This window comes from Pituophis catenifer, unplaced genomic scaffold (assembly GCF_029215685.1).
Source record: "Pituophis catenifer annectens isolate HBS135680 unplaced genomic scaffold, rPitCat1.0.hap2 SCAF_2, whole genome shotgun sequence".
In the NCBI taxonomy this organism is placed as follows: Eukaryota; Metazoa; Chordata; class Lepidosauria; order Squamata; family Colubridae; genus Pituophis; species Pituophis catenifer.
Window position 1 is genome coordinate 122,296,203 of NW_027256882.1, and position 14,714 is coordinate 122,310,916.

Sequence of the window (14,714 nt, forward strand, 5' to 3'; positions counted from 1 at the left end):
GCCGCCGTCGTCAGGACTCCCAAAATCGAACCAGAGACCGATTCATCTGAGGAGGAGCGGAACGAGCGAGCTGCGGTGAGGAGAACCTTTCACGACGACTCCAAGGAAGAAATGGACAACGCGCATGCGCAAGACTACGCAGACGGCCCGGGAAGACATGAACTGGCGAGGAGACCGTGCAGGCTCGTTGCGAGCATCCCCATGCCGTTTTGTAACTTTCTGCATTTACGAGACCACGGACTACCTCAGGTTGTAAGTAATGGACCTAATAATGTCGGAAATTTACCCAGTGACTTCCCAAAGCTAAGGGTAGATGGCATTAATTTGCAAGAATGGTATCAACAGCTCCAGGTTGTCTTTATGAAGGAAAACTTACTGTTTTTTATCACTAGTCCCCCAAAAAGACCTTGGACTCTAAAAATAGATTGTTTACACCATAGAGCATTTTTCTTATTAATATCTAGTGTGTCTCCTGCAATGTATCACAGCATTAAGCCAAATCTGACTGTTTCAGAAATTATTCAATGCATGTTTAATTTGTTTCACAGTGACAGTGTAGCTACCACCACAAGGATGTCTAAAGATTTCTTTTCATCTAGGATAAAACCAGGGGTTTCCATAAGTGAGCACTTAATATCTTTAAACAAAATAAGAGCTGAGCTGCATTTGAGGGGGGAGGTGATTTCAGACCAAACAATGAAAAGTGTTATTATCAACTCACTTGATCCATCATGGGACAATTATATAACACATTTAGACACAATCAATCTAGGATACTTATCCATAGAAAGTCTATCCAATAAATTAATAGCAGAAGACAATTCAAGAAGGAATCGTTCTAACAATCACATAGAACACAAACCATATAGGAAAGTAGCTTTCCAAGAAAAATATAATGAAACATTTAAATGTCATAACTGTGGATCCAGGGAACACAATAGGAGAGATTGCCCCAAGATTTCAAAAGAAAGACATAGGTCAGAATATAGAAACAAATACAATTATAGACAGTCTTCCATAGATAGACATAGATATAGAAGCCCACCAAATTACAAAGAGAATAGAGGGGGCAGAGATAATTCAAAGGATAGAAAATCTGGTTCACTAAATGGATTAAATAAACAAGACAACACTAACATACAGCAAAATGAGAACAATAATTGGCTTATTGATTCTGGAGCAACTAATCACACCACTAATAACAAAAATATATTGTCTTCATTTATAGAAGATAAATTTGTAATAAAGGTAGCTAACCAAGAAAAGGTTCAAGTATTAGGTAGAGGGAATGTAACCCTGCCTGGTCTAGGAAAAATAGAGGGGGTATTGTTAATACCTGAAATACCTCATAACATACTAAGTGCCATAAAACTAAGTAGAGATTCTGACATTAACATTGTTTTTTCTAAAGGAAAAGCGACTTTGGAGAAGAATAAAATAAATATAGGCACTGTGATGATTAAAGGAGGCCTACCTTATCTGATAACAAAGGAAAAATGGTTGCATAACATTGATTCAAATATGGAAGATTGTATTGAAGTAGATAATGAAAATATTAGCAACAGTGACAATGATGAATGTAAAATATCTCATGATCACATAGATACACACAATGAAAAAAAACCAAAAATAGGTAAGCCAATTCATGATGAGTGTGCTCACATCTTACATAGGAAGTTAGGACATGCCAGTTTTCCTGTAGTACAAAAAATGACTGAACACGCAGAAGGTGTTAAAATAAAAAATTGTGAAAACTATTTGGAATGCTCAGTATGTAAATCTACAAAACTAAAAACTAGTCCCAGACCAAGAAAATCTACTAAATCAACCAACAAAATTTTTGATTTAGTACACATGGACTTAGTTGGTCCATTAACTCCATCAATCACTTATAGAAAACGTTACTTCTTGACAATAGTAGACGATTATAGCCGCTATGGATTTGTTTATACATTAAAACACAAAGATGAAACCTTTCAAAAATTTAAAGAATTTTACAAACGCATAGAAACACAACACAATATCAAAATAAAACAAATTATGACAGATAGGGGATGTGAATTCATGTCTAAAGAATTCTCCCAATGGTTAAAAGACAAAGGAATGTTACATTACACATCTAGCCCATTTTCTGCGTTCCAGAACGGGATTGCGGAGAGGAAGAACTCAACATTACAAACCATGATTAGATGCACATTGGAAGATGCTGGCTTAAGCAAACAATTCTGGTCAGAAGCCTTACATTATTCAAATTACACACAGAATAGAACCTGGTCCAGCATTGTAAATAAGACACCATATGAAGTGATGTATAATAGGAAACCAAAATTAGCACACATGCACATATTTGGAGTCACTGCAGACGTACACATACCTAAGCAATTAAGAAGAAAGGGAGAAAACGTATCCAGAAGACTCAGATTTATGGGTTACGAGACAGGCACTAAAGGATACAGATTCATTGATAATAATAACAAATTTATAGTCTCCAGAACAGCTGTGTTCCATGAACAGGCCAACTGGTCTAAAATACATCTTAACGAAATATTTCCAAATAACAACAAAGATACAAAATCTCATGAGGAAGAGACTATAGAAAAGCAAGATATCAGCAAATATAAAAACAAAACCAAAACATGGACAAATAGCCAACACAAAATAAAAACAGATACACTAACAAAAAAGGAAGCAAGATATTTGCATGATAACGATAGTAAACCTAAAAAAACTATTAGAAACACCAGAAATCAAATACCAAATAAATACAAGGATTATATAATGCATATGGATGGTGAGCCAACAACACCTAATACATATGAGGAAGTGTTAAAACTCCCTAGTAAAGAAAAAGAAAAATGGGAATTAGCGATGAAAAAAGAGATGGAAAGTTTACAAGGACTAAATGTATTTACACCTGCAATTGCACCTAAAGATAAAACAATTATTGGTACCAGGTGGATATATAAAATTAAGAACTTAGAGGGAGGCAATACCCTATACAAAGCTAGACTAGTTGCACAAGGTTATGCACAGAAATATCCGGAGGACTATACTGACACGTATTCCCCCACAGTAAGAACAGAGAGTGTCAAAACAGCTCTAGTGGTAGCATCAGCACTCAATCTTGATGTATTCCAATATGACATACAGACTGCGTATCTACACGCAAAACTAGATAAGGAAATATATGTAAGAGCACCTCACAGTCAATACACAAACAAAAATGAGATTTGGTTGTTAAACAAGAGTTTATACGGGTTAAAACAATCTGGTAAACAATGGTATGATTGTTTAGTAAAAGTACTTAAAACCATGGACTTCAATGCTACCACTGCTGATAACTGTTTCTTTGTCAAAAAGGGTGATGATTACATAGAATTTGTATTGATTTATGTGGATGACATTTTATACATAGGAAAACATAAAGAGAGAAGAGAAACTTTTGTAACTAAGCTAAATGAACATTTCTCGTTAAAATCTCTAGGCAAAGTAAACAAATATCTTGGTGTTCAAATTAATAAGACTAAAAGAGGATTCAAACTTACTCAGAGAGATAAGATCATAGAACTTTTAAATAAATGCAATCTAAATAATGCCAAACCTTGTGATACTCCTATGCAAACTGACTTTCTAAGAAATACTGATGAATCTTCTCCCGAATTCAAAGATAACACATTTTATAGATCAATCATAGGTTCACTTCTTTATATATCTAATTGGACAAGACCAGATATCGCTTTACCACTCAATTTATTATCCAGACATGTCAGCAAGCCAACAATGTATCACTGGGAAGCTGTTAAAAGAATTTTAAGATATCTGAAAAGTACACTAGACTTTTGTTTAATGTTAGAACCTAACGATAATAAAGAACCAAAGCTTACATGTTACGCAGATGCGGACTGGGCTGGAGACACCTCATGTAGAAAAAGCACATCTGGCTATATATTCCTCTTAAATGACTGTCCAGTTTACTGGTACACTGGTAAACAAGAACTAGTGGCCACTTCAACGACAGAAGCAGAATATGTTTGTTTATCCAAAGCTGCAAATAACCTTGTATGGTTTAATGATTTAATTTCAGATGTTTGGAAAAAACCTGCTTTGCCTTTTGTTATGCATGAAGACAACAAAGCAGCCATTGAAATATCTAGATCTGACGCCATTGGACAAAGGTCCAGACACATAGATATAAAATTTAAACATGTGAGACAATTATCTCAGGATGGATTTATTAAAGCAGTGCATTGTGATACTTCAGAACAATTAGCTGACATATTGACAAAGCCTTTACCTTCTAAGCAGCACAAATATTTAACTTCTAAATTGTATGTTTTGTATTGTCCTGAATCTGAATGTAATTGGTGTTGCATAACGAATCGGCATTTAGAGGGGGATTTGTCAGATGTAAATGCCTTATTCTCCAATGTGTAAATAGTATATGAACGGGGTATCAGGGGTTAATTTATTCTTCACTCCTTAATGTATTCATAATTCACCACTCCCACATCTAGCTCCTCCCATTGTATATATAAGGAGCTGTCTGCATCTTTTTCCTTGCTTCTATCTGTGAATATTCAGTGAATATAGAATGCCTGCTGTAAATAAAAGAAAATATATTCAAACCTCTAACTCTCACTAATCTTATTGAGTCTGATCCTGAAAATATTGCAACAAGGGCATTTCCCATTTGCTTGATCACTCATCCAGATTAAAAAGATCCTTCTGGAACATGTCTGCATTGGAGATAAATTCCTTGTGTGTCTAATCACACTTGGCCAAATAAAGTATTCAAAACAAATTCAAATTCAATTCAATTCATAGTCATTTTTTATCTGTTTCATGAAAGGAAGTCCTCACTGCCACTAAGTTTACTCAAAAACCTTCGATGAAGAACTTTATCAAAGAGTTTTTTGAAAAATCCAAACAGTGTCAATAAGATCACCTCCATCCATCTGTCGACATTCAAAACAGTCTAAAACATTGGCAAAGCAGGATGTATCTTTGTAGAACCCATGCTGATTTTCATTCAGTGAGGCTCAGGTCCTTAATGTCAGTTTTATTTTGATTAATCTTTCTATGGAACTGCTGCATTCAGTTTTAATTAATGCTATTGGATACCTTCCAGTCCTCTTGCCCTATGTGATTTGAATGACAAATTATATAATTTTAGCCAAAGGTTAGCATTTTCATAGTTGAATTCTTTAAGTATTCTTGGGCGGAGACATCAGGGCGCCAGTGATTTGTAACTACGCTAGTCTCTCAAAATGTTCTAGAATATCTTCTTTCATTATTTCAAACTGATTTAGTTGTTCCAGTTCCCTCCGCAAGATAAATTCTTCTTCTGGTTCAGGTATTTGTCTCGTATCTTCTCTCATAAAGGCAGAGGCCAATAATTCATTCAGTTTCTCTTCAATCCCCATTCACATGGTGAGGACCACTGTCATTCTAATGGCTGGTTTTCTGCTTCCAGCATATTGAAAACATCCCTTGTCCCTTTCATGATGTTTCTTTTTTTTTGCCTTACAGGTAGTCCTTGACTTATATTTGGTCATTTAGCCGAGGTGGTGCAATGGTTAGGGTGCAGTACTGCAGCTACTTCAGCTGACTTCTAGTTCAGCGGATCAGCGGATCAAATCTCACCGGCTCAAGGTTGACTCAGCCTTCCATCCTTCCGAGGTGGGTAAAATGAAGACCCAGATTGTTGGAGGCAATATGCTATTTAGTATACTGTCTTTGGTGTAAGCCGCCCAGAGTCCTCGGAGAGTGGGCGGCATAGAAATGTGAATAATGAATAAATAAATAAATAAATTTAGTGACCATTTGAAGTTACAATGGACCCCACCCAAAAAAAGGTACTTACAACTCAGATTTGAAGTTCTGACAGCTCCCCAATTCAGACACGTGACTGCATATTGGGCACTCAGTAATCGGCCTGCATTTATGGCTGTTTTACATAGCCTTGTGGTCACATGATGACAATTTACAACATTTTTGCTGGAAATCAGCATTTACTTCTGATTTTTGACAAAAACTGTCCCTAGTAAACAATGGCTTTGCTTAATGACTGTGGTGTTCACTTTATAACTGACTCATTCACTTAAAGACCGTCACAAAAAATAGTAACTTAATAACCACTTAATGCCACTTAATAACTGGCAGAAAATAATGACCATAATTGGGCTCAATTACTATCAAAGATTATCTTTACATTCTGAATAATCCCTTTTTCCATTCTGTATTAAGTCACTTACATGTTTTTTGCCAGAGTCTGTCTGCCTTTTAGTTCTCCTCATTAGGATAAACTTCCTCTTTCTTGCCATGCTGGCTTCTTCCTAGGTAGGATTGACCCTTCCTTCACTGCGGAATACATTTCAGTTAAGCCTCAGTGATTATAGTTTTATAACCTCTGAGCATTATGAAGAGATTTGTTCTCTTCTTCACCCTTTTGTCTGCTTTTTACCCCATTTTGCCATTTAAATGTTTGGGTATCTGTTGAAGTTTAATTAATAAACATCATGTGATTATTATTATTATTTTGCTAGCTGAAAGTGAGTGACGTGTGGGTCTCCTCTGACCTGGATACAGGGATTGATGAGGAGTCTGCCTGGTCCAAAAAGTCCTGGAAATTAACTCCAGTAATTTTCAAGCAATTATTCTCTGGATGTTTGTTATAAGTTGCCAAAGTTGTAAGATTTGTTGATATACACATTGGATAGCTAGGCAGAAAGATAAATCAAATAAGAAAAGTGCAGAAAAGTGTGAAAGACTCTGCAATTTCTCTGATTGTCCAGAGCTCCTCCTCAGGATGGGAGCTTCAGCAAGGAAAATAGTTGTTTCCTAGCCAGCTTTCCATGGGGGGCACACCACATGCCCCCCACCCAGGGGTGAAATCCACTTACTTTAGCTACCGGTTTGCAAATGGGAGCTGTGCGCCTCCTCCATGCATGCACAGAGCCTTCTGTGCATGCGCAGAGGGTAAAAAATGGGACGTGATGATGTCTGGATGGGTGGGCGGAGCCTCCCGCTGCCGGTGCTACCAGTTCGCCGAAGCCAGATAGAACCGGCTGAATTTCACCACTGCTCCCATCGATTAGTTTTTCACAGAGGCATCTCACACTTAAGGAGAAGCAGTATTCCTGGGTCATCATGAATTTGAACTATTGTTAAGCAAGTGGTCATAAATCGTGGACTACCTATACTCCTAAGAGTGGAGAGATAAGAATTATTTCCACTTGATCAGGGATGTCAAACACAAGGACCGTGTGGTCGGATCTGGCCCGCGGGACCATCCCCAAAAATATAAGGGGCCGGCTCGCATCGCTTCGGCCCGGTCCAATGCAAAGAGGAAACATCGGGCCAGCTCTGAGCTGAAGAAGCTTCTTGAATGAGAAGCGAAATGTCTTCAAAGAAAAACAAGAAAATCCAGTTGCTTCTTGAAAAAGCATCTTTGGAACTACAACATGACATCTTCATTTGTAATTTAGAAAACAGATTTGTGTTGCTTGGCATAACAACTTGGCAGAGCAATTTTTGTGTGATACTTTGCTTGAAATATTGTCAGAGTAAAGCATATCTTTGAACCTGTGCCCTCGTGTGTGTATGGATCCTGTGTATTTGGTAATTGGTGTAGTTTGGTAATTGGCATAGTTTCCACAAATTTTTAAAAACTATTGAAACTCTTCCATTTTCTTAAAACGTATTTACTGTTTATGGTTAACGTACATTCCACACAACGTTTAAGGATCTGTAGGTGCCTTTGGTTCTGTATATAGTTTAAATCCCTTCCATGAGAATCTGTAAGCTTTGAAGTGTTTATTTTTCCGCCTTGGATCGTATCCTTAATTTTAGGAGATTTCACAGGGCTTCTTTGAAATTGGGTCTATGATGTGTTGGAAAAGGATACTCTGGAGTAGAGACAACTATTTCTGCCTCAGTAAGAACAGCATCACTCCAAACTCCAAGATAATTTATGTTTTTCTTCTAAGACTGGCTCTTCCACCATCTAGAGTGTGAACTCACTTTTGCCAGTAATGTTACTTCCATGAGCAGCTTTCTAAATCATTAATGGTGTACAATTTTTTTTCCAAACCATGATGAGAAGTGGGGGTGATGTTCAAAGTCACCATTTTTTGCTATAAAGCTAGTAATGAACTGTAAATGCCAATCATACTGCAGAGATCAAGGGGTGATATTTGCTAAAATGGAAGTACAATTAATATCTCCTTCCATTTCCCCACAAACATGAACTCTAGAGCTGAATCTCTCCGTACATATCAGTATGTGGATGGAGGCATGATTAAATGTGGGAGGAGGGACCAGGTCAGGGCAGTTTTTCTAACTATTTCCAGTCAATAGCACTCAGTGGATTCCTTTACTAGGAAAATATGCTGGGTTGTAGCCCTGCATGTTGTTTTCTGTCCTGTTATGCTTGCCAATGCAGTGCTTCTTACTCCCAGAGTCTTTCCTTTCTCAGGAGAAGGAGCACAATCAGCTTGTCACACACACCTAGCAGCAGAGTAGCAAGTGACCTGTGCTCATGTGGATGCTGGGCCTATGAAGAAGCAAACTCCCAAAGTCACAAAAATGGTTTTAAAAAAGTGAGCATAGCATGGCTATTCTCTGGTTTCTTTCTCAATCATAGACTATGCCCCTGTGATAAATATGAGGAAAAATGAGGGGAGTGGCTTCCCTTACACAGAAAAATGCTGAACTTATTAGCTTTCTGCCTGTCTTCATCCAGATTGTCAAAGTCAGAGGGGCCCACAGGGGAAGCAAAGAATGGGAAGCATTCCAAGGTAGAGTTGAATTCAAGAGGGGAAGAGGGGGGATGCTTCATCTGCAACTCTATTCAAACACTTCTTGGTCTACCTGCCCATCCTGCCTAACATTGACTGCTCTACTCTTCTCTGTGGCTCTAACTATTCACTTCACAGCCCCTAAATCCTGAAATCTTTTGGCACTTCCCCAAGTCTAAATGCAACCTGATCCAAAGGGATCTCAGAGTATTCTACTTCTTGCCATCCTGGGATTCTCGATTATCAAAAGGTGATCATCAAGGCTCAACAGCTGTCTGACCAGGCTAAGCTACAAATTCTTTTTAGCGTGTCATTCTTCAAATATCTTGCAATTTGTTCATCATTTCATCTCTCTCTGCCACCAGCATCTGCTCTGGATTGAGATGGTCTTCATCTGCATTTCTACTGTGTCTATAATTCATTGCCTTTAATGTGTACTTGCTATAAATCTACTTAAAACACTGGAATGATATGTGTGAATAATGAGTTTTCAGATTTATATCCTTACAAGGTCAGAACAAGCTCTGTTTTTGTGCCATCACCCAGCCTTCCCTACCTATGTCCCTCCGGTTGGTGGAGCCTGCATTGTAAGCCTTAGCAGATATTGGAAGTGCTGGTCAGGAATTCTAGGAGCTCTTAAGGAAGGCAACATATTTCAGGGAAATCTGCACTTATCTGATGAAGAGAAATTGAGTAGTCAACTTTGGGTCAGCTTCATGGTTGTAATCAGAGGACATGTCAACTTAGTAAACTAGACATTTTCTGAGATATTATTTGCAATACATATCCCTGTCTTCTTCATCCATTTTCTAACTTGTGTTTTAAAGTTCCCAAGTCACTCCATAGGACATTGAATTTCAGGCTTGATGGACCTGTAGTCAAATTGCACTGGGACATTTTCATATTCTTAACGCCTGCCCTCACCAACAATACGTTGCTAGATTTTTATATTCTAAAAACTGTATGTTTGTCTTTCTTGTCATAATGCTTGAAATAGGTTGAGTAACCATTTCTATCAGTTTTCATTACATGTCAGTTCCCAGATGATGATTGAAATCAAAACCTACTGGTCAGAATGAAAACATGGGAAGACACTGTCAGTTCTACACACAATGCTTGCTGTCTGCTGTTGAACTATAAACTATGAAAGTGTTGGATAATGCAGTTGTACAGAGGACTTATGTAGCACAAGCAGCCCCAATCTTCCCTGTATCTCACCTTAAACCAATGACAGGAACCATCTTCTATTGAAGGGGAATAAAGATGATGAGGGTTATGAGAGGTAAGAGATACCTTTTGAAGAAGCCATAATTGTTTACCTTACCCATAATTGTTAGCCTCACATACCATTCTAGGAGTGAGAGACGTGAAATACCCCAGAGTGAGCAAGGCAATTTGGGACAGGAAGAGATATCAAAAACCATTCTGTCACATAGGTGAAAGATCATGAACAGTGGTCAGAGAATCTTATCAGCTGGCAAGTAGCTTGCTTAATTAAGTAAAACGATGTGTACTGATCTGCACAGTTCAGTGATTTGTTCGAAGATCTGAAAGAAAGATTATGTACTGAGTATTGAGTACAAAGCACAGAGAGAAAGATTATGGAATCAAAGTTAAGAAACACAAACAATCAATCAGTTTATTACAGTCTTAGACCAGAGACCAGAACAAATAAAAACGCTCAGTAAATATACAATTAAAAATTCTAGTATAAAATAATAAATAACAACTAAAATCTATAATAAAACCCAGCCTTTGGTTTTGAACCAGATAGAGGGAAGGATTATTGACAATATGGTCATATTAATAACTGACTAACCATCAGTAGATGACCTAATAGTTATTTCACTTAACAAAATGAAATAGTATTAATGAAAATCCTGCCACTTCCATAAGTTGTTGCACTATGTTAACTGAATTGGCTAGATTGATCAGAATTGTAGTCCAACAACCTTTGGAAGAACACAGGATTTTCACTCTTGGTATAAGAGTGAGACCTGGAAGATTTAGCCCCCCCCCCCTCCAGCATAGTATAGTCTTCTGTGAGTAGGAAGAAGCCAACCCGATGCAATGTTTCTACTTCTTACATTTGCATAGAAAAAGCAATTGCAGTGGAGTTCGAGCAGGGGTGAAATCCAGCAGGTTCTGACAGTGTTGTGGCCTGCCAGTGGCCTGCACGGATCGTGGCTGATCCTGATGAAGAGGAGGCTGGTGTGGTGTCGCGTCAGCAGCCTTCGCAGCCAGCGCTCGCGTTGGACAGCAAGGAGGCTGAAGAGGATGTGGTGCCAGAGGCAGAGACTCAGCCAGGGCCTTCAGAACCTCCAGAGGCTCCTTCAAGTGGAGAGAGCGAAGTGGAGGAGCCTCTCCTCAATGCTCAAGCACGCAGGGCTGCCAAAAGGCAGAAGTGGCTACTCAGGAGGAGGAGGTCTCCTCGAGAGTAAGGCTTGAGGATAATTGGCCACTCCCTTAGCCTATTTAAGTCACACGCCGTTAGTAAGTTTCTTGCTAGAAACAACTCGTATTTATTATCAGGGTATTTTGGTTTATCATATCTTGTTTTCTGGGCTGGTTGCCAACCTTTGCCGGTCTTGTTTATTCTTGCTACTTAATAAATTTGATAAGGACCCTTGGTGTGTGTCAATATCCTCGGAAATCTGGAGCTGGGGTAGAACAGACAGGTTCTGGAGAACCGGTAGCGGAAATTTTGAGTAGTTTGGAGAACCAGCAAATGCCACCTCTGGCTGGCCCCAGAGTGGGGTGGGAATGGAGATTTTGCAATATCCTTCCCCCAGGAGTGGGGGAGGGAATGGGGATTTTGCAGTATCCTTCTCCTGGAGTGGGGTGGGAATGGAGATTTTACAGTATCCTTCCCCCAGGAGCGGGGAGGGAATGGAGATTTTGTAGTATCCTTCCCCTGGAGTGGGGTGGGAATGGAGATTTTGCAGTATCCTTCCCCTGCCATGCCCAGTAAGCCACACCCACCAAGCCACACCATGCCCACCAAGCCACACCCACAGAACCGGTAGTAAAATAATTTGGATTTCACCACTGAGCTGGAGTTGGTATGATCTATGTATTTACATGGGGTGAATCCTGACAGGCAGGTAGGATTCCCTAGGAATCAAAAATTCAGATTTTTTTCAGTACAATAAATATTTCTATGTGGGTCTTCGGTGCTACTCCTCCATGTGGTTGTATACCAGGTATTCTGCAGTCTGTTTGGGCGGGGGGTCAGGGATCCTCCCAGAGGCCTCTCACTTGTGGGGTGCCTCAGGGCTCGGTTCTCTCTCCTCTGCTCTTTAATATCTATATGAAACCGCTGGGTGAGATCATCCGTGGTTTTGGGGTGAGGTATCATCAATATGCTGATGATACCCAGCTTTACATTTCCACCCCTGACCACCCTAGGGATGCCCTTTCCGTGATGTCCCACTGCCTGGAAGCGGTGCAGGTTTGGATGGGGAGGAACAGGCTTAGACTCAACCCTTCCAAGACTGAGTGGCTGTGGATGCCGGCATCCCGGGATCTGGAGATTCCATCCTTAATGATCGGAGGTGAAACCCTTGCTCCCTCCGATAGGGTTCGCAACTTGGGTGTCCTCCTGGATTCTCGGCTGTCTTTAGATGACCATCTGACGGCCGTAACCAGGGGGGCCTTCGCACAGGTCCGTCTTGTGCACCAGTTGCGCCCGTTCCTAGACCGGGATGCCCTCGCCACAGTCACTCATGCCCTTGTTACCTCTAGGTTGGACTACTGTAACACCCTCTACATGGGGCTTCCCTTGGGATGTGTCCGGAGGCTTCAGCTAGTCCAAAATGCAGCCGCGCGGGTAGTTACGGGGGCGTCTAGATACTCCCGTGTAACACCTCTCCTGCGTGAGCTGCACTGGCTACCGGTGGCACTCCGGATACGTTTCAAGGTGCTGGTGCTCACCTATAAAGCCCTTCATGGCTTAGGCCCCGGGTACTTGCAGGACCATCTCCAGCCGTTCTCCCATCGTCCTGTGCGCTCTCACAGAGTCGGCCTCCTCAGGGTGCCGTCGGCCAAACAATGTCGGCTGACGACCCCCAGGGGGAGGGCATTCTCTGTGGGAGCCCCGACCCTCTGGAATGGATTGCCCACTGAGCTCAGGACAGCCCCCGACCTTCTTTCCTTCCGTCGCGAGCTGAAGACGTGGCTCTTCCGCCAATTAAACTGATCCGTTTGGGGGTACACTGGTATAATTTTAAATCGTTTTTTAATTGGGTTACTGATTTTAATTTGGTATTGTATTGTGTTTTGTATTGAAGTTGTCATTTTGTAAGCCGCCTTGAGTCCCTAGGGAGAAAGGCGGCATATAAATCGCAATAAATAAATAAATAAATAAATAATTCTCACACTTTATTTCCAGTTCGTCTGCAATATAGTACAGTATATACATGGTCAGCATTCCCTTTTCCACCCTTACAATGCCATCTAACCATCCGTCTTCCAAAGTCCCAGTGAAAAATGTAGTACAATTTCTAGCTGTGGCTTCAATTTAGATCTTTTGGCCATCTTCATCCTTGCTTGGGGTTGTTCATGGACAGGCTGGGCATTAACTGGAATCGAGGAGAGGCGCCTTGGTTGGATTCCTACTGATCTTGAGTCATAAAGCTAATTCTGTTTTTAGGAAGTAATACCATATCTATCTCTACCATAAACCAAAGGATTCCTGCAGAGTGAGAACATTCAAATATTTCCAGCTAGTTACAGGCTGCCTGGAATTGGGGGGAGGGTTCCCAAACTGGTAGTGGGGGGAGAAGAGAGAAAAACCTGCCTGGTCTGTTTCTATTTCTGTCAGTGCCCTTGCTCTGGACAAGCCAGGAGATCAATGTTTTCATAGTATCACCATCAACTAATTTCTGCAGATCGTACTGATGGTAGAAGCATGAAAGATGAACCATTGGGTAGCTCACTGTTAAAAGAAGCAGATCCTATTCCTAAGCAATGTTTATGCACTATAATTAATAATAGCACGTTAATCAAGGGTTCAGTGAAATATCAGGATGTCTTGCTCCCAGATCTCTTGCTCTGAAAATGTTAATACTTTTTCCATGTTTAAAACTATGTCAGCCTTGGAATAGGATAGGAATAAATGCAAAATGTAGTAAGTGTGGCGGAGTGAAATTATGATGTGAAATAAACAAATTGATGCTCTGAGTTGGAAATGTGTATCGTTATGTGAAATAAGATATATACATAAGTCTATGTAGGATTGTGACTTCAAGCTATAGAATTGTGCACACTATTTAAATAGAGTAAATAGGACTGGGCACATTGACAGGTGCTTCTGAGCATATACTGTATGCGTGGAATTATGGTTCCCCACATTTCTGGCTTGGAATTAGGGACTTGAATTTACCCAAATAGTAAAGATTCCACCAATTACCCTGGAGATAATGGAACTGACAGTATTTCTATGTGCAATCAGCAACCATTTGACAGGCATTTTGGAAGTGTATGCAAAGCTTCTAGGGATCCTGGGTGGGTGAGAATACGCTCACATTTGGCTGGTAGACTAATCCTTTCCACATCTATGACCAAGTTCAGTGGTGGGATTCAGCCAGTTCGCACCACTTTGGGAGAACCGGTTGTTAACTTTCTGAGCAGTTTGATGAACTGATTGTTGTAAGAAATCATTATGGCAGAGAACCGGTTGTTAAATTATTTGAATCCCACCACTGATCAAGTCAGTGCAAATACAATGCACCTGTCCTGAGGTTAAATAGCAAAGCAGGAAAATGCTGGAGTATTTATTCTTCTGCATTTTTCTTGGGAAAATGCAGCTGGCTGTTGGGAAATGAAAAGAAAGGTACCGTATCTCAGCCCATTTCCCAATTTATGAGGTAAAATCTTTCAGAAAGCAGGAAGAAATCTAGCCAACAGAGACTTCCA